Genomic DNA, 22,339 nt, shown 5'->3' with positions numbered 1-22,339 from the left:
ATGAGTTAGGATATCATCTTTGGGATGAAAAGAACAGGAAAATCATCAGGAACTGAGACGTCATATTCAATGAAGATGTAATGTACAAGGATAGGGATAATGCAACAAGGATAGGGATAATGCAAAGGATAACCAAAGCAGTGGGAGCAGCACTAAGGATGCAGGTGCATCCAAGTACATGGATTTGGAGGAACTTCCAGATAAGGGGAGACAATGTCAGTTTTGACCGAAGAACGGAGGAGACTCCAGGTGAAGAGACGACTACCTAGGGCGAGGAGCTTAGGAGATCATCCAGGATACCCAAACCGAATCCCAGATATCTCTCGTCACTAGATTATTTGCTTTTGACAGATAGCGGAGAACCAGAGTATTATGCGGAGGTAATACAAGTTAGTGAATCTCAGTAGTGGGAGCATGCAATGCAAGAAGAGATGGATTCTCTCCACTCGAACGAGACATAGGAGTTAGCCCAGCTACCTACATAGAAGAAAGCCTTACATAACAAGTAGGTTTACTGAGTCAAGCAGGAGAGTGATGGAAGTAAGAGATATAAGGCTAGATTAGTTGTGAAATGATTCCAACAGAGAGAAGGAATGGATTATACAGAGATATTTCCCCCGTAGTAAAGCTCACAACCATCAGGGTGGTGTTGAGCTTAATAACTACTAAAAACCTCTACCTTGAGCAGTTGGATATGAAAGCACCCTATTGCCACTAGGAAGGAGCCCTGGAGGGGGGTGAATAAGGTTTATGCTAATCTAATCCGATTTATGCCAATTAAAAACTAACTAACAAATATATTCTAGCAAGAATGATATAATACGAATATATATGCAAGGATATAGAAGTAACACAAGGGTAAACAATCTAAACTAGATAGTGGGAAATATAAACAACGAGCAATTGACAAAGGTAATAAGAATAATAAGCACGAATGTAAAAGTGCGCCAATGCAATCACAAACAAACGATATGTTCACGGAGTTCGGTCCCCACGACCTACGTCTCCGCTCCTCACCTCGAAAAGATCTCCACTATCACATCGGGTTTTCTACGCTTACCCAAAAAATGTTTACACCTCATAATATCGGTTTTCAACACTCACCGATCAACGTTCACAATCACTCACAATGTAACTATACTAACTACCACCTCAAGTGTTGGTCTCTCCGATCAACGTTCACAATCACTCACAATGTAACTATACTAACTACCACCTCAAGTGTTGGTCTCTAGCCTGTGTCTTCCTCAAGTGTTAGGAATTACAACCTCTCTCTAGGCATTACCACCTACCACACTCCTCTTGGGATGACCCCGTCTCTCACCTCACACTCCTCTTGGTGTACTAGTGTAATACAAAGTGAACCTCACAATTAACACACGAATACAACAATGTTTGTTCTCTACAAAGGATGAGAACTCTATGTAAGCTCACACTCAATGTCACACAAAGCCAACAACCCAAATTATACAATGTATGAAAATACAATAAGCTCAATGGTTGTGTGTGTAAACAATGAGTAAATCAAAACTAAACTCAAATAAATTCTAGCTTATGGAAATGAAAATCAAACATATAAAATAGCTAGATTGAGTTTAGGAAAACTTCTCTATATGATAACAAGAGAGAGGGAGAAGAGTGAATGCTCAAACACCAAAGGATGACCTCCACTTGCTCTTGTGAAATTCTCTTCACAAACCGAAACTTAAAAAATGCTTAAAAGCTTTTTAAACAAACTTAAACCAAACTTTAAAACCCTTGTTAAACTCTCTTAAAACATCCTCTTAGTTAATTTTTGGTCTGAGGTATGAGGAGTATTTATAGAGACCCCAAAACATAAGAAAAACAAAGCAAAAAGATCAAAATCCCAAATCTGTAAAAGGCTGAAAAAACTAGCCGTTACAGCATCAGTCGACTGAAGGCTTTCATCAGTCGACTAATGAGCTGACCGTTAGAGGCGTTTTCCAACTCATCAGTCGACTGACGGACTTTATCATTCGACTGATGACCTCAGTCGACCAAAACAAAATAGATACTTTTTGAATTACAGACACTTTCTTCATTCGACTGATAGGTCGACTGATTTCATCAGTCGACTGACCTGTCGATTGATAACAAGTATATAATCTGTTTAAAGCAGAAATCTGATTTTTAAACTACTTTTAAAAGTAGCAAACAAATTCAGAAAAATGTAAAACTTTGGGAAATAATTGTAGACATGATAATACATATGTTACAAAAACTGGTTTTTAAAAAGCACCTACCAAATGTGAAAACTCTTTATTTTTCAAAATAGTCCAAAACATGAAAATGGAACACGCTTGTTTTGACATTTTGACTAAACCTTGTTTTAAAACTTTATAAACTGATTTTATAGACTTAATAAAATATGTATAAACTGATATTAAAGTCTATAAACTAATAAAATAATATTTTATTAAAAACACCTATATTTTGATAAAATCAACAAATACGTGTATGTGATTAACATGAGCTTGAAGTATTAACACACAAGTATAAACCTATACTACAAACACTATAACTATATACCCAAACTTGTGATCTTCAACTTGAATTGTATTGCGGATGAAGCTTGAACTTGAATTGTATTGCGGATGAAGCTTGAACTTGAATTTGGATGAAGCTTGAACTTGGATCTTCAACTTGAATTGTATTGCTTCATGATAATCACATTTTATTATAATTTTATATCCTCACTATCTATTTTATATGAATAAATATATTACTAATAATTGTTTTTATCTTTAATTGTAGGTTAATTAAAAAATAAAGTCCAAGATCTCTTCTCTCAACAAAAACCCATGAATTAAATGAAGAACACAAGCAAGAGCCAAAATCCCAAGCCCAGAATCAAGCCGAGTAGCCTGTAGAAGCCGGAGAAAATAAAAAAAATCAAATATGAAAAAAATGTATTCAAGATGGTTGGCCGCAAAGAAACGATAATATCTCTCAATCCGGAAGTCGGAATTTAACATATAATATATGAAAATCGCCTATCTCGATGAGACGAAGCCATCCGTAAAGGTAGAATTTTGATAGAACATCGATGTCAGCATCGATGCTGGCATCGATACTAACAGTTCTGTTACGAATTAAGGGCTGATTTTTTATGATTTTGGATAAGATTTCAATCCAAGAGCTCACATTCATTGATGTTTACTATAGGGGTATAGAGTCAGGTCTTAAGGGTGTGAAAAATTTTGTAACTCCATTTAGAGAGGAGAGTTACTCTTAATTGAGAAGACCTTCCAATTTTATAACTTTTTGTTACAATCAATAAAAGAATTTTTTTCACCTCTTCATATTTTTATTTTCTTCTCTTTGTTTGATGATGAAGATGAAGATGGGATGAAGATGAAGATCAAGAGTGAGGTTTGCTTTCATCTTGAGGCTAGAACCCTCTTGTGTGGTAAATTTCCTCTTTGTTAACATTTTTATCTTTTTATTTTCTTGCTTAAATAGCCAAGAGGCTAGAACCCTCTTGCCTTAGATTTATTTTATGCTTATAGAGTAGATTTATTTCATGCTTATAGAGTAGATTTATTTTCTCATATTTAATTCTTGTAATTTATTTTGTAGTTTAGTTTTTGCGATTTATTTTGTAGTTAGATTTTATTTTCTTGTACTATTCACCTTGAGGCTAGAACCCTCTTGGGATTAGTTTTTATTTTCCTTTATTTTTATATTCTTTGATTTGTCTTGAGGCTAGAACCCTCTAGGAAATTGCCTTTTCTTTTAAGGTGGGTTCAATTCTAGATTCCTCATATTTTTAATTAAACCCTCGTTCTTTTCTTTCTTTATTTTTCTTTTTCTTTTATTTTCTTGATTTTCATTTCCTTCATTTTCCTTTCTTTCCTTATGATTTCATTTATTCTTTATCTATCACTCTCAATATCATTTTTTACACACAATCATTCTCATTCTCTCCATCTCTCCACAGTCACATCTATCATCACTCCTAATTGTCACGCGCACAACATATGAACCGATTCTAATAATTTCCTACAAATACCTTCCTCATGGGATCGATAACTTTTTATACTATAACTTGATTAATTGTGCACTTATAGTTTTTGGTATATGTTTATGCCGCATCAAGTTTTTGGCGCCGTTGCCGGGGAAGGTGCTAAGTAGGATTTTATTATTTTAGTTCTTTAACTTGTGTGTTTTCTTGTGTAGGAATTGCTTGGAGCTTAAAAATCTTGGATTAGAGATCAAGAACTTGAAGAATTGTTTTTGGGTAACTTTTCTTTCTAGTATTTTCAATTCCACCCTTTTTAGTTAGCTTCACAATTAAAGACAATTAGGATCTAAAAAATTATTTTTTTCGACTATAATAAAATCCACCCTCCACTTGGACATTTACTAACAAAGATAATAAATTAAAAAAATTTACCCCCTTCTCATAGTTGTTTGATTGTTAACCCTAATAAAAAAAGATTTTCTTTTTACCTTCCTTTTTAGTCTCTTTTAATTCATTGGGTTGAATTGCATATAGTTAGTAGGAATTCACCAAAGTGATTTGAGCATCTTCATTTGGCACACACTTGAAAATATTTTTAAGAGCAAAACCTCATAATCAAGATAAGGTGAGGGATTTCATCACCATTTCCTTAGCCCACAAATCATTAATTCATCACTACACAAACCTAAGCCTTCTTAAAACTCATTAGACGTTGACCACTAAGAACTCGAGCTCAATAAGGAACAAGAAATCCCTAAGTGAACTGGTTCAAGTTTTCTTGGATTAGTTGGTGTCTAAGGCAAGATTTTGGTGTTGCGTAAAGTGCTCCGTAAGGAACGAGGTACTTAATTGATCTCTGATCACCCTCTAGTACTATCCTTAACTGGCTAACTACCTAGGTAAAAGTTTAATCTTTTTACTTTAGGAGTTTTTGGTTAGGAGCTGGTCTAGTTGAGTTAGGCTTAACCTTAGAGTTAGAATGATTAAAAAGTGATTGCTTTTGATTTGTTTTAGTTAGGATTTTCCTTTTTTCTTCTCATAATCTAAAAAAACTAATTTTTTCCCTTAAAAATATAAAAAAAATTTGTTTTGGTGTATGCGAACGTGGATTAGGGATAATACACATCGATTAATTCGCTTTGAACCAATCATAGAAATAGCGTATCCTAATCCACCCGTTCTTCAAGATATGTGCTATCCCACTAGGAATGCAATCCCCTCTTACATTAGGCTCCCCAAGGCAAATGGAACTAACTTTGAGCTTCAATCGCACTATATCAACATGCTTCCAAAATTTCTAGGGAATAAAACTAAAGATGCATATATTTTTATCTCAGAATTTGAGGAAGTATGTATGGTGATTAAAATGAGAGAATTAACTGAAGATGCAGTCAAACTCAGATTTATTCCTTTTGCCCTCAAAGACAAAGCAAAAAATGGCTATACAACTTACCCATAAATTTTATCACAACTTGGGAGGAATTTATCACCGTTTTTCTCAAAAAAAATTCCCAATTCATAAAACAATTAAGTTTAGAAATTGCATTCAAAATTTTAAAATTGTCCTGGGGGAGCCATTCTGGAAGTATTTTGATAGGTTTAAAGATCTTCTCATCCAATGTCCTCATCACGGTCTAGAAAAATGATGATTATGCCAAATCATCTATGAAGGATTAGATTATTCTTCAAAGACTTCCTTAGAATCGATGTGCCAAGGGGATTTCATGAAGAAAAATGCTGATGAAGCTTGGGAGTTTTTAGAGAGTCTATCTAAGAAAACCATGTGGTGGGAACATCGTGATGACAGGGTTTTGTCAGTTTCCCAAGCCAAGTCTAGTGATCTTTCCTTAGAGTCAAACATAGCATCTGAAACTAAGATGGCTACAATTATGCACAAGTTAGAAGCCTTAGAAATCAAAGAAAGAGCCCCAGTTCAAATCAATCAAGTTTCTGCCTCAGGTTGTCACAACTGTCTTGCACCATCCCATGTTTCAGAAGAATGTCCTCTCTTAGGAAATAATCAGCCACTAAGACATGTCAACGATGCATTCCAGCATTATACAAATGATCCATTTTCTCCAACCTACAACCTAGGTTGGAGAAATCACCCAAACTTTGCATGGAATCAGGGAACCCACTCCGGAATTCAAAACTTTATTCTCTCTTCAAACCAACAATTTCCTAGGAAAAACATAGTTCCTTTCAATGCTCAACCCAATTTTCAACAACCAAATCTGTCGTATCCAAATCAATCTCCTCATCATCAAGCTGTAAATTACACTCCTCTAAATTTAGAACATGATAAATGTCTCAATGTCTTGGAAAAAGGTTTGGAAACTATAATTAAGGCCTTTACACAAATCACGAATATGTTGACTCAAACATCCAACACTCTGAATTCCTTCATGCAATCAACCGGACAAATACTTAATTCCAACACTCAAGACATAGCTAGATTAGAATCCCAACTTGGTCAACTAGCTAGTGCCGTGAGTGAAAGAGAGAGAGGAAAATTTACGAGTCAACCTGTGGTCAACCCTAAGGACACAGGATGCAGTTCATCCTATGAAGCTCAAGTGAATGCAATCCATTCACTTCAGTCAGGTAGTCGATATTCAAGTGAGAACACCTCCAAGTCTTGATCCAGAACAAATTACTTTTCCTTCTGATGAATCTATTCAACAATCACCCCTCTCAGATGATCAAGAACCCGAACCTGAGCTAATTTTTGATAGATTTAGACCAGTTGCTCCCTTTCCAGATAGACTCAGGCCTAGGAAACACTTCACTCAGGAGGAGAAGATCCTAGAAACATTCAAGTAGGTTAAGGTCAACATTCCTCTCTTAGATGTAATTGAACAAATTCTATTTTATGCTAAATTTTTAAGTGCACTAAGAAGAGGAGAATAAATATTCCAAAGAAAATTTTTTTGACCGTCAACATCAGTGACATGCTCTCAAATCCCATACCTTTGAAACGTAAAGATCCAGGTTCCCCCATCATTTCATGTGTCATTGGTAATACTCCTTTGAAACGTAAAGATCCAGGTTCCCCCATCATTTCATGTGTCATTGGTAATACTCACATTGATAAGGTGCTTTTAGACTTAGGGGCCAGTGTCAATTTGCTTCCATATTCAGTCTACCAGCAATTAGGTCTAGGTGTACTGGAACCAACCCGATGCACCTTACAGTTAGCTGATAAATCTGTCAAGGTCTCTATGGGTGAGTTAGAGGATGTTCTGATTAAGGTTGGAGATTTTATTTTAAGAGTAGATTTTGTAGTCTTAGAAACATAGCCCGTTTCCAATCCCAAAGGACAGACACCTGTCATCTTAGGACGATCATTCTTAGCCACTTCTAATGCTCTCATTAACTGTAGAACTGATCAAATGAAGCTGTCCTTTGGGAATTTAACTGTTGATCTTAACATTTTTAATCCAGGGCACCAACCAAATAATCAGTCTCTAGAAATAAATTACATTCAGGAAAGATCAGAAGAAGATGAAGAAGAAGAGTCAGCTTTGAGTTTTGAGGAAATTTTTGGTGAGGAGTTGGAGTTTTTAGAAGAAGTAGATCAGGTTTGTCAGAATAAGGAAATTGTGTTAAACATTTGCTGCTGTGAACTAAATTATGAAGAACTCTTTCTTAATAAACTTAGTTTTTAGGCAAATAAACAACAACCAAATTTTCATACCTTAACCTTGAATCTTGGGGCTGAGGAAGTTGTTAAAGAAGAATTGGTTGCTAGAATACAAAACTTCACAAATCAAAAGTCTGAGTTCATTAAGAAATTCAAAATGCATGACACTAATAATACCTACCTCATGTTGCTGCATGAATTATTGAACACCCTGGAATGTTTGGAATTTAAGCACGTCATTGATTTTATTATTTTGAAATTGTTTAAAATCCGGGGGAGAATTTTCAGCAATAAGGTAAGATTTAATGTAGAATATGAGATTTTCATGTTGAATCCTTCATTCTACATTCTTTGTTTTGTTTTGTCTCATACTAATAAAAAAATTTATTCTTCTCTCATTTGAGAATTTCTTGTTCGGTTGTATAAAAAAAAAGAAAAAAAAAAGAAAAAAGAGACAAAAAGAAAAAAAGAAAAGAAAAAATTTGAAAAAAAGAATAATAAATTTTTGATTTCATTCTCCTCACACCAAAGGTAATTACAGATTTTTTATCATCTAGGTCAGCCGATCAAATATAAGTGCTTCACTTCTTATCTGCTTTACTTTATGCATCATAAAGTTTGTATTGAGGATAATACAAAATTTAGGTGTAGGAGTGGGAAGTAGCTATTTTTTCCTCTTTATTTTACCTTTTTGTTGCATTTTTTGTCATAATATTTTTTCTTCTTTCTTCTTCTTTCTCTTTTTTCCTTTAAAAAAATCATAAAAATATTGTCACTTGCCATATTGATAGAGTTAAGTAATAATTGATTTATTTGATAAATTTTAAATTTTCTAATCTCTACTCAAGTTCACCTTTTATGATAACTCTAAATAAATTTCTTAAGAAATAATTTTCAAAGAAGTATACTTTACTTAAGCCTTAACTTAGACTTTTAATTAAAATAATAAAATTTTTTCATGCTTAACTTAGAGTTGAAAATAATTTTTTCAAGTTGTCTTGATTTACATATTTTTTAAATTAATGACCTAAGCCCAATTGGGTTGGGATCCATTGGCCCAAAACTCGTTAAATGGTCACTTAGAAAGCTCGTTAAAGTAGGAAAAAATCACCAAGGAAGGAAGAGTTGAAAAAAATACTAACAAATATTTTATATGTATAGTTATATTTGTATATATCGCCTTGAAAAATATTTTTGATTAAGCAACTTGAAAATTATTTAAAACAAAAAGTTAGCATGTTCTTTTCAAAACTTTTAAATTAAATTTCTTAAGTTTGCCTTGGTTTTGTATTACTATAATGAGAAGATTTTCTACAAAATTTACCTTAGAGTTATATATAAAAACGTTTTCTTGAGTAATAAGTAGCTTCAATTAGATTGTCTAAAATTATCAAGTAAATTTAGTTATTTACTGACTTCTTTAAATTAGCAGGTTGACCGAATTTTATGGGTATATTCACTACAAACACTCACGATACTACAACTCGTCCACTAGGGTAACCTAGGGGTTTAAAGGCTTGTTGTAAGCGCTAAATACAACCGCGATTCCTGTGAAATTGAGTTAGGATTTGTTTTTCTTTCTTTGCTAGAGGACTAGCAAAAATTTAGGCGTGGGTGTATTTGATAATCATATTTTATTATAATTTTATACCCTCATTATCTATTTTATATGAATAAATATACCACTAATAATTGTTTTTTATCTTTAATTGCAGGTTAATCAAAAAATAAAGCCCAATATATCTTCTCTCAACAAAAACCCATGAATTAAATGAATAACACAAGCAGGAGCCAAAAAGCTCAAGCCCAAAATCAAGTCAAGTAGCCTGTAAGAAGCCGGAGAAAATAAAAAAATCAAATATGAAAAAAATATATTCAAGATGGTTGGCAGTAAAGAAACGACAATATCTCTCAATCCGGAAGGCGGAATTTAACATATAATATATAAAAATCGCCTATCTCGACGAGACGAAACCATCCGTGAAGGTAGAATTTTGATAGGACATCGATGGTAGAATTTTGATAGGACATCGATGCTAGCATCGATGCCAGCATCAATGCTGGCATCGATACTGACAGTTTTGTTATGAATTAAGGGCTGATTTTTGATGGTTTTGGATAAGATTTCAATCCAAGAGCTCACATTCATTGATGTTTAGAATTAAGGGCTGATTTTTGATGGTTTTGGATAAGATTTCAATCCAAGAGCTCACATTCATTGATGTTTACTATAAATAGGGGTAGAGAGTGAGGGGTTATAAGATTTCAATCCAAGAGCTCACATTCATTGATGTTTACTATAAATAGGGGTAGAGAGTGAGGGGTTAAGGGTGTGAAAAATTTTGTATTTCCATTTAGAGAGGAGTGTTACTCTTAATTGAGAAGACCTTCCAATTTTGTAACTTTTTGTTACAATCAATAAAAGAATTTTTTCACCTCTTCATATTTTTCTTTTCTTCTCTTTGTTTGATGATGAAGATGAAGATGGGATGAAGATGAAGATCAAGAGTGAGGTTTGCTTTCATCTTGAGGCTAGAACCCTCTTGTGTGGTAAATTTCCTCTTTGTTAACATTTTTATCTTTTTATTTTCTTGCTTAAATAGCCAAGAGGCTAGAACCCTCTTGCCTTAGATTTATTTTATGCTTATAGAGTAGATTTATTTCATGCTTATAGAGTAGATTTATTTTCTCATATTTAATTCTTGTAATTTATTTTGTAGTTTAGTTTTGCGATTTATTTTGTAGTTAGATTTTATTTTCTTGTACTATTCACCTTGAGGCTAGAACCCTCTTGGGATTAGTTTTTATTTTTATATTCTTTGATTCGCCTTGAGGCTAGAACCCTCTAGGGAATGCCTTTTCTTTTAAGGTGGGTTCAATTCTAGATTCCTTATATTTTTAATTGTACCTTCGTTCTTTTCTTTCTTTATTTTTCCTTTTCTTTTATTTTCTTGATTTTTATTTCCTTCATTTTTCTTTCTTTCCTTATGATTTCATTTATTCTTTATCTATCACTCTCAATATCATTTTTTTACACATAATCATTCTCATTCTCTCCATCTCTTCACAATCACATCTATTATCACTCCTAATTGTCATGCACACAACATACGAACCGATTCTAATAATTTCCTACAAACACCTTCCTCGTGAGATTGATAACTTTTTATACTATAACTTGATTAATTGTGCACTGGCAATTTTTGGTATATGTTTATGCCGCATCACTTCACTCCACAATTTTCGCCAACCTCCATTTGATATGATCGTTGTGACGCAATCCATCTAGCCTCCAACATATTATTTGCCTAGAATAAATACAAAACACAAATACTAGACAAACAACATTAGTTGTAAATTATTTGTTAATCATCATCAAAACAAAAGGACCCAACAATCTTCCCCTTTTTTATTATGACAAACAATTTATAAAAAGATATAAATATGCATGAAAGGAATTGAATATACAAATTTTAATTATCATGCATATAAACAAAAAGAATATACTCACAATATTTCTCCCTCTTTGATAACATCAAAAAGGGGAAAACAAAAGAATGAAGAGAGTGAATGCTCCCCCTACAAATAAGCACAGTGAGTATAAAACAAATATAGGGATTGCTCCCCCTATCAAAATGCCATATGGAGTATATGCAATGATGACCAAGGCAAACATATGTGAGCAAGCATAGATGAGAAAATATGCTAAACATCACTCACATATAAAAATACAATAAGGACACATAATGATATGTTATTATAAAATAGTGTGTCTTAATACACAAATATAAAAAAAATCACGTATAAAATAGATTTATGAAATCAAAAGAAGAACATGAGAATCATGCCAAAAGTTTTCAAGTGAAAACAAATCACTCAAATGAAATCATAAATCAAATGAAATCCATAAAAGCAAACCATATAAGGCAAGAGAGGAAAATATATCAAGCTCTTAAGCTTGTTTCAACTCATATAAACATTTTAGTACCCGGTAAACATGATTTGGGAAATAAACACCCAATAAACCCGGAGGGTTATATAAACACAAACCTCTTATAACAATGAAAACCAAAAAGTCATGAAAACAAAAGAATTGATCAAAGAAAAAATTGTTTTCATATTCAAAAAAAATTTCAAAAATATTTTTCAAAATCAAGAAAAAGAAAAAGAAAAACACTAAAATTCTTGGTTTAAAAATCAAATTTGTTTTGGTACTCAAGTACTTATGGTACCAAAAGATTTAGGGACATGACCCCTATCTTTTAAGCTCAAAGCCCTAGGGTTATGAACCCTCTTGGGCGCATGTGGTGCACGGACACGGTCATAATAAAAATTTTACAAATGACCCTTCCGATTGCAATATGTGCAATGAAAGAGGCTCATTTGTTTTTGTGGACCATATGGATGTGCACGTGGAACATTTGCAAAAATAGATTGTTCTTTAAAATTATTTTGTAAATGGAAAACTCTTTTTAAATCAAAACAAAATTTGGCCAAATGACCAAATCTACCACAATAATCACACTTATACACATTAGCATGCTTGTGATGAATAATGGGTGCATGTAAATGTGTGTGCGATGAAGAAACTACATGAGATGCACAATGATCATTAGCTTTTGTAGGTTTACATGCATCATAGCAAAATTTAGACAAATGGCCTTTACGACCACATATGGAGTACTTGTAAATTTTGTTATACATGTGTGCATGATGAATAGGATGTTTAGATGTTTTAGCATGAGCTTAGCACACATGTTCATAAGCTTATTATGATTGTTAATACATGTATTAAGAGTTGAATCTAAGGATAAAATGTGATTTTTAATAACATTCAACTCATCATTAGACACATTAGCTTCAACATTAGAAGTAGAGCAAACATAATTATTCTTAAAAGAATTAAATTCATTCCTAACAGCTACTAGCATGACATTTTCTTTCTCATGAGATAAGCTAGAAATGGATGAGGTCAATTTTTTATTTTCCAAATTTAACATATCATTGTTTTCTTTAAGATTTCTATTTTCTTTAACAATGATATCAAACTTGGATACTAGCATCTCATGATCGGATTTTAAATCTACATACTTGCTTTTAAGATTAATAAAATTATTATGCAACTTAGTGTAGGCATGCATTATTCTTTTATATGCACATGCGAGTTCATTGATAGATAAATCATTATCGGAATCGGACTCGTTTACCATACTAGGGCTATCGCCTAGTGGCCGTGTGCATGAAGATGATGCTCCAATAGAACTTAAAGAGAAAGCCGTCAAAGCTCGTCGGATCGCCTCCAAGTTCCCTTAATGTGCTTCTATGAATTTCTATAATTTATAAGCACTATCAAAAGAATAAAGCTTGTTAGACATAGATGAATCAAATGCATTTAATAAAAATTCTAACACAAGCTTGTTCATAGTAAACATCTTTTTATCATGTTTACTCCACTTGGATTTCTCCAATGTGGGCACGATATAAGCACAATCAATAACTTCCAATAAATCGATATTTTTAGATTGAACAAATATTTTGAATCTAAAACACCATTGAGCATAAGGGAAAGCATTGAATTTAGGAGCAACACTAGGATCATAGCCTAAACACGATGCACCATGCATATCCATAATATATAAAAAAATGCAAGCAAGATACACTAAATCTCAAAATTAGATTAGCACAAAAAGATAACTTGGATCTTTAACTCAAGGCGATTAGACCTTAAATCAAAGAGCACTAAGCTCTGATACCAATTGAAAGCACCCTATTGCCACTAGGAAGGAACCCTAGAGGGGGGTGAATAGGGTTTATACTAATCTAATCCAATTTATGCCAATTAAAAACTTACTAACAAATATATCCTAGCAAGAATGATATATTACAAATATATGTGCATGGATATACAAGTAACACAAGGTTAAATAATCTAAACTAGATAGTGAGCAATATAAACAACGAGCAATTGACAAAGGCAATAAGAATAATAAGCACGAATGTAAAAGTGTGCCAATGCAATCACAAACAAACGATATGTTCACGGAGTTTGGTCCCCAAGACCTACGTCTCCGCTCCTCACCTCGAGGAGATCTCCACTATCACACCGGGTTTTCTACACTTACTCGAAAAATACTTACACCTCATAATGTTGGTTTTCAACACTCACCGATCAACGTTCACAATCACTCATAATGTAACTACACTAACTACCACCTCAAGTGTTGGTCTCTAGACTGTGTCTCTCTAAAGTGTTAGGAATTACAACCTCTCTCTAGGTATTACCACCTACCCCACTCCTCTTGGGACGACCACGTCTCTCACTACACACTCCTCTTGGTGTACTAGTGTAATACAAAGTAAACCTCACAATTAACGCACGAATACAACAAAGTTTGTTCTCTACAAAGGATGAGAACTCTATGTAAGCTCACACTCAATGTCACACAAACCCCCACAACCCAAATTATACAATGTATGAAAATACAATAAGCTCAATGGTTGTGTGTGTAAACAATGAGTAAATCAAAACTAAACTCAAATAAATTCTAGCTTATGGAAATAAAAATCAAACATATAAAATAGCTAGATTGAGTTTAGGAAAACTTCTCTATATGATAACAAGAGAGAGGGAGAAGAGTGAATGCTCAAACACCAAAGGATGATCTTTACTTGCTCTTGTGAAATTCTCTTCACAAACCAAAACTTAACAAATACTTAAAAGTTTTTTTAACAAACTTAAACCAAACTTTTAAACCCTTGTTAAACTCTCTTAAAACATTCTCTTAGTTAATTTTTGGTCTGAGGTATGAGGGGTATTTATAGAGACCCCAAAACACAAGAAAAACAAAGCAAAAAAGACCAAAAACCCAAATCTGTAAAAGGCTAAAAAAACTAGCCGTTACAGCATCAGTCGACTGACGGCTTTCATCAGTCGACTAATAAGCTGACCGTTAGAGGCATTTTCTAGCTCATCAGTCGGCTGATGGATCTTATCAGTTGGCTGATGACCTCATCAGTCGACTGGTCAGTCGACCAAAAGAAAAAAGAAACTTTTTTGAATTGCAGGCACTTTCTTCAGTCGACTGATCGATCGATTGATTTCATCAGTCGACTGACCAGTCGACTGATAACAAGTATACAGCCTGTTTAAAGCAGAAATCTGATTTTTAAACTGCTTTTAAAAATAGCAAACAATTTCAAAAAAATATAAAACTTTAGAAAATGATTGTAGACATGATAATACACATGTTATAAAAACTGGTTTTCAAAAAGCACCTTTCAAATGTGAAAACTCTTTATTTTTCAAAATAGTCCAAAACATAAAAATGAAACACACTTGTTTTGACATTTTCACTAAACCTTGTTTTAAAACTTTATAAACTGATTTTATAGACTTAATAAAATATGTATACACTGAGTCTATAAACTAATAAAATAATATTTTATTAAAAACACCTATATTTTGATAAAATCAACAAATACGTGTGTGTGATTAATATGAGCTTGAAGTATTAACACACAAGTATAAACCTATACTACAAACACTATAAACTATATACCCAAACTTGTGATCCTCAACGAAGCTCTATCTTGGTAAACTTGTGGATGAAGCTTGAACTTGGATCTTCAACTTGAATTGTATTGCTTCACTCGACAATTTCCGCCAACCTCCATTTGATATGATCGTTATGGCGCAATCCATCCAACCTTTAACATATTATTTGCCTAGAATAAATACAAAACACAAATACTAGATAAACTACATTAGTTATAAATTGTTTGTTACTCATCATCAAAACAAAAGAACCCAACAGGATGTAAAGACTGTCTTTCTTCATGGTGACTTGGATGAAAAAATCTACATGAAGCAACAGTTGTCTTCATTGAGGAAGGAAAGGAAGAGATGGTGTGTAGGCTCAAGAAGAGCTTATACGGTTTGAAACAGGCTCCAAGACAATGGTACAAGAAGTTCGTTAACTTCATACAGAGCAATGGCTATGGAAGGTGTAACTCACATTATTGCTGCTACTTCAAGAGGTTCGAGTCTAGCTATATCGTGTTATTGCTGTATGTAAATGACATGTTAGTTGTAGGACCGTGTTTACAGGAGATAAACAAGTTGAAGAAGCATTTGGCAAAGGAGTTTGCTATGAAAGATTTGGGTGTAGCCAAGTAGATTCTTGGTATGCGAATCACTCGGAATGTGGCTGAAGGTACGTTAAAGTTGAGTCAGGCTGAATACATTGAGAAGGTACTTTAGGGATTCAACATGCAGAATGCTAAGGACGTTAGCACGCCCCTTGGAAGTTAATTCAGGTTATCTGAGGAACAATCATCCAAGACGGATGCAGAGGAGGAGCACATGAGAAAAATGTCATATTCATCAGCCATTGGTAGTCTGATATATGCAATGATTTGCACGAGGTCGGATATCACCCATACAGTGGGAGTTGTGAGCAAGTTTGCAAGCAACCTTGGGAAGCAGCATTGGGAGGCTGTAAAGTGGATATTACGATACTTGAGAGGGACTATAGGCATGCCGCTGTGTTTTGGAAGAAAGGAGTTAGTACTGCAGGGATATGTGGATGCAGATTTCACCGGTGATCATGATACGAGGCGAAGTACCACGGATTGTGTTTATACCTTAGGATTAACAGCAATGAGCTGGGTCTCACTTTTGTAGAAGATAGTAATATTGTCCACAACTGATGCAGAGTGTGTCACAGTAACTGAAGCTAGCAAGGAGATGATTTGGTTAACCGGATGTCTGAAAGAGTTGGGTCTGAAGTGTAGGAATAGTGTTCTTTATTGTGATAGCCAGATTGCTATACACCTTGCCAAAAATTTAGTATATCATGCTAGAATGAAGCACATCGGTGTACGTTACCACTTCATACACTCGCTGATAGAGGATGGAAAGTTACGGTTGGAGAAGATTTTGAGGAGCCAAAATCCTACGGATATGTTGACGAAAGCAACGACCATCGACAAACTGGAGTTGTGCACAACTTCAGTTGGCCTTCACGCGTAGAAGACGAAGGCGGAGCCACACTATGAGAAAGATATTAAATTGAAGAAAGAGATTCTCCGGGTAGGAGAAAGTGCTTGCTAAGTTGAAGAGAGCTTGTTGACGGAGGCTTAGTCTCCAAGTGAGAGATTGTTAGTTTTTGGTGTAGACCCAAACCTTAGAACAAACATGAAAAGAAAAAATTTCTCTAAGTTAAGAAATCAGGCGAACTTGGAAGTTCAGGTGAACTTGATAGTTCAGACGAACTTGATAGTTCAGGCGAACTTGTAGTTCGGGCGAGCTTTAGAGGTTCAAACGAACTCTAAGTGTAGGCGAGCTCCAAGTACAGGCAAAGCAGTTAAGGAGAGCTTGACTATGTTCAGGTGAACATAGTCATACAGGCGAACTTCGCAGTCAGGCGAACTCGCAGAAAACAGATTCTTAATCTGTTTTGACCTAGGGTTTTCCTATAAATAGGGAACCCTGGCCGCCACTTAAATGTGAGTTTTTCCAGAGCGATTCCTGTAGCGATTTTTTGGCGGTGTTTTTGCAGCGCCTTGAGCGACGATTTTTCAGAGGAAAAATCGTGCACCTTGAGAAATAAAAAAGAGATTTCTTTTTTGAGTGATCTCAAGGAGTTCAAGATCATCTCTTGCAAGCTTTGTAATCTTCTTTAATATTCAAAGGAAATTATTGTGTGGCTCCTGAGGACATAGGCAAGTTGCCGAACCTCGTTAAAATTTTGGTGTTCTCTCTTCTATTTTTCCTAGCAAAGTTTTCTTTTATTTGCTGTGATTTTTTCTTTCCTTCTTTCAACACAAGATCCGGAGGGCACGTTCCACAAGAGGGTCTATTTGACAAGTTGTCGATAGGACGAATCCTTAACACCATTAAAAAAATTGGGATTCCTCAACTTTTGAAAAACCAACTAATAATGCTATATAAATAAGCTAGATTTGACCAAGTAAATGACCATTCTATCCATACAATTTAATGAGAATTTTATCGTAAAAGTCAAAAGTCAATAAGCATGACTTATAATCTCCTAGAAATAAGCACTCCCAAACACAAACACACAAGTTTATCAAGTTCAGACGATCAAGGTTTATGATGAGCTAGCAATATGCAAGAGAAGTAGACGACCTTAAAGCTTTAATCACAAGATAAAATGGATGTGCTTTTTATATTCACAGTCTCTCTTACCACTTCAACCAACACTTTTGAAAAAACATGATGACGTTTCTTGGATACTTTTGGTTGTTAATTTGTTGAAAACCGAGATACTCTTTAAAAGAAACAAGTCGCTAATCTTACAAAAATATTGAATCATAGTTAGCTCCATAGTGACCAAGGACCGAATCAAGAAATCTGTTTAAAGAGAGCAGGTGATACTATATGGTGATCACATTTGGGAACAAAGCCAAAACCTAGTTCCTAGGTTCTCTTCCGTGATTGAAGTACTTGACACAATTCGAAAGGAATAAAATGAAAAAGGTGTAGCACATGCCTTAATGAATTCATTGCAATCTTTTGACTTCATTTTTCTCTTATATTTGATGGAAAATGTGGTGGCGTTACAAATGATCTATAGACAGCTCTACATAAGAAAGATTGAGATATTATGAGTTTGTCACAACTCTCAAAAGAAAGAAGGGGCTCTCATGAATGTTGTAACTCTTCAATTGAAATAATTTTTTTAGGAGGAATCAATGAAATGACATCAATTCATATCTTAGATCTTCGAATTGAGAGAGATTAAGAATTCTCACAATTAGATTCATGAATCAAATTTGATTCAGTGGGATCTTTCAATCCTATTTTTTCCACCAAGAACGTTTTATAAAATTCTTAGACCCTTGAATTTGGAGTGTCCTACTTTCACGTAATTCACAAAGTTCAACAAACAGTTGACATTTCACGATAAAAGGTGTAGTACTAGCTATAGTAGCTGTCATTATACCTTGTATTAACAATTGAAAGATAATTAAAAGAAAAATAATCTCTATTTGACAGGGCTTCTTCCTATACCTATGAATTCCAATTGAACCCAGAAATGAGATATTTGAAAAATCTTTTAAGTCATTCAATACCAATAGATTGATTGTTTTGCTCATGTATCTTCTAAAAGGGAAAAAGATTTCTGAGAATTGTTTCATGGATCCACAAGAGTATACTTGGGTTCTCCCAATAAATAATAGTCTATCATGCCAGAATCAAACCAGGATTCACGATAGTAGAGGAACCGGATCAGAAAAACTAGTTGTATCATAGGTAATGAGATCGTAGCTAGAATTGAGATCTCATTCAAAAAGAAAGATATCAAATATATGGGTTCCTTTTTGTTATCCTGCTAAAATTATGAAGGAAAAATTACAAGTTCTAAGGGATCATGGATGAGAGAATGGTTTATTTATTCTATATAATGAGGATATTCTTATACAATAAGGAGGATACTCTTATCCCTGACATGGATGATCAATGCCTCTTTAGGAAGATCACATCGTAAATCACCATGAATTACAAATGTGCATCTTTACAAGAGCCAATATCAGTTTTAATGAGCTAAATACACAATTATTGATTTGTGTTGTTTCATGAATTCACTTAATTCATTTTCAGCATTTGATAAAAAGAGGTTACTTATATTGGCTAATTTTACCGAAGTGAATTTTCTAATAGTGACATTGTGGTACTTAAATTGATTCATCCTATTAGTCACATGAATTTGTGAATTCTCAGCATCCTTCATGTCTTGTTACCTCACTTAACAAAATGAGTTGCTAACTAATAAATGAGTGGTTAGAAAGTTTGGTGGACATCAACTTAACTTGATAGGAGTTTTACTATATATATATATATATATATATATATATATACATTCTACACCGTTGGATTCAAATTAATAATTAGATTTAAACTAATGGTTAATTAATTAAAGATATGCGGCCCCTATATTTATCTGATTTCCCTGTCAAATCTTCTCTAAGATTTCCCATATCCTTCATTCCGCCTCCTCTCTTTCTTACTTGGGTTTGGGTTAGGACTAGGATTAGGGTTAGGGTTAGGGTTAGGGTTTGGATTCGGGTTAGTGGATTCGGTTTTGGGTTCGGGTTAGGGATTGGGTTAGGGTTAGTGTTCGTGGGTTTGGGTTAGGGTTTAGGTTAAGGTTCGGGTTAGGGTTAGAGAAGATTTGGCAAGAAAATCAGATAAATGTGGGAGCCGCATATCTTTAATTAATAAACCATTAGTTTAAATATAATCATTAATTTGAATCCAACGGTATAGAATGGACATCTCACATTAAGCAAACTATCTTATAATCTCACCTTATTACTTTTCCATGCATATATATCATACTCCCTTTAAAAGTACGAGTTCGAAAAAAATCTTTCTGTAGACAAAAATACCCTTAGAATTCAAATACTATTAAGTAAGAGTAAGTTGATAACTTGATGAATTTTTATTGGATATACACAGTATGAAGATATGGATACGGTTTAAATTAAAATGTAAAGATCAATGAAATTATTAAATTCCAAATATTTACAAATGTATATAAGATAAATGGCGTATGTGCAAAAAGCAAACAAATTAATGAGACAAATAATGTATGTCCCAAATGTCGAACCTAAGAACAACGCAGACCTACAAATGTACATAATATGAAGGGGGTATTTGCAAAATACACCAAACAAATTATAGAGACAAAATCGTTCTCAAAATTATAAAAAAGAAAAATTAAAATAAACGGCTGTGATCTGAGGACAAAACATAGTGATCTCTCACCGACTAAATTTCAAGTAGTTCACAATATTGCATAATTAGTTTCAAAGTTTAATTATACTATTATTATTTAAATAGAACTTTGTTTACAATTGTTATCCTCAAAAATGCAACATCACATAGCAATATACATCAGCCAAGAAATTACAATAATTTTCATTGCACTTTCATCTCCTTCTACAGGTATGTGCCTTTGTTATTTTCTTCTTATCAGATTAGATTAGATTATTTTTAAGTAATTAATTATATTGTATATTTGCTCTTTTTTCCATATCAAGAAATAGCAACGATTTTCACAGCATTTTCATCTATTTTCTTCTTATTAGATTAGATTAGATTATTTTAAAGGGATTAATTATATTGTATATTGATCTTTTTTTAAAATCAGAAATTATAATAATTTTCATAGCCCTTTTATCTCTTTCAACAGATATGTGCCTTTGTTATTTTTTTTCTTATTAGAATATACTATTAGATTAGATTAGATTAGATTGTTTAAAAATTATGAATTATAAAATTGTAATAATTTTCACATCACTTTCATCTACTTTCTTCTTATTAGATTAAATTAGATTATTTTAAAGTAATTATTTATATTGTATGTTTGATCCTTTTTTTAGATCACAAAGTTTAATTATACTATTATTATTTAAATATATATTATTTTTATAAAAGTCAAAGAGAATTTCATATGTATCTTAGATCTTAATGCCAATTGTAATACTTACATATGGGTGTTGGTTAAAATAAATTTTATTTATAAGCGTACCTTATATGATCCTACTTTAACCGGATTAGATAATTTATTTTATTTTTTTGCCATCCAAACTCTTCCACAAAACTAAAAGAGAGTAACAATATTATAGTTATATATATCCACAGGACGACAGATATCTTGAAAATCAATGAAGAACACCACACAAACAAAAATCATATTAATTACCCACATGCAGCCACTGTTTTCAAAACCATCATTCTCCATTTCCATCTATAATATATCCACATACCTAAATTAAGTTGCTGGAGTTTTTCCATCATCAACTACACCATTGACCAACCCTTCTTCTTTCCTTTGTACTTAAATTGTATAACATTAATTGTGATGATGACTCAATTGGGTCCTATGCTTGCCTTGAACGCCTAATAAAAAAATGATGTACTAGGCCTTGTAGTTAGTTAATAATGAGATCCTATCATTATAAATAAATTAAATAAAAATTAATAATTCTTAAGAATGTACTATGTTCCCCTAGCTTCCACTGCAAACTTGTTAGTTGTTTATTCCCGAGCCCAAGAGATTTTTAAAATTAATCTTGAGGGTTGCTTGCATTAAAACCGTTATGTTAGAAGGTATATGAAGTCTTTTTATAGTTTAAGACATTTTGTTTCTGATGCACATCAATTATGAGTAATAATATAATTTGATTGATCCATTTTATAGTTTAAGACATTTTGTTTCTGATGCACATCAATTATGAGTAATAATATAATTTGATTGATCCAAGTATATCATAATATATTTTTAGATCTGATGCACATCAATTATGAGTAATAATATAATTTGATTGATCCAAGTATATCATAATATATTTTTAGACTCTTGTCTTATCTTTTACTCTTTATTATGTACCAACCTGATATCACAATTAATGATGAAAACACTATTGTAGAATTGCCCAGAAAAAGATAAAGGTAGAGAAGGATTGATCTCGGCTCAATTAAATATGAAAAAAGAAGGAATAAAAGATAATATTTTTTTGAATAATTTATAGTAAAGCTTAATTTTTTGAGTAAAATTAGGAATTTTTAGAAGAGATTTTCATGCAAATATTTTAATATGCTTATGTGAATGATTTTTTCATATAAACTACTAGAGCTACTATTAATCTTTAGTATTTATTTTTTAATTTTAAGTTTATCA

This window comes from Asparagus officinalis, chromosome 9 (assembly GCF_001876935.1).
Source record: "Asparagus officinalis chromosome 9, Aspof.V1, whole genome shotgun sequence".
In the NCBI taxonomy this organism is placed as follows: Eukaryota; Viridiplantae; Streptophyta; class Magnoliopsida; order Asparagales; family Asparagaceae; genus Asparagus; species Asparagus officinalis.
This window is presented reverse-complemented; position numbering follows the sequence as displayed.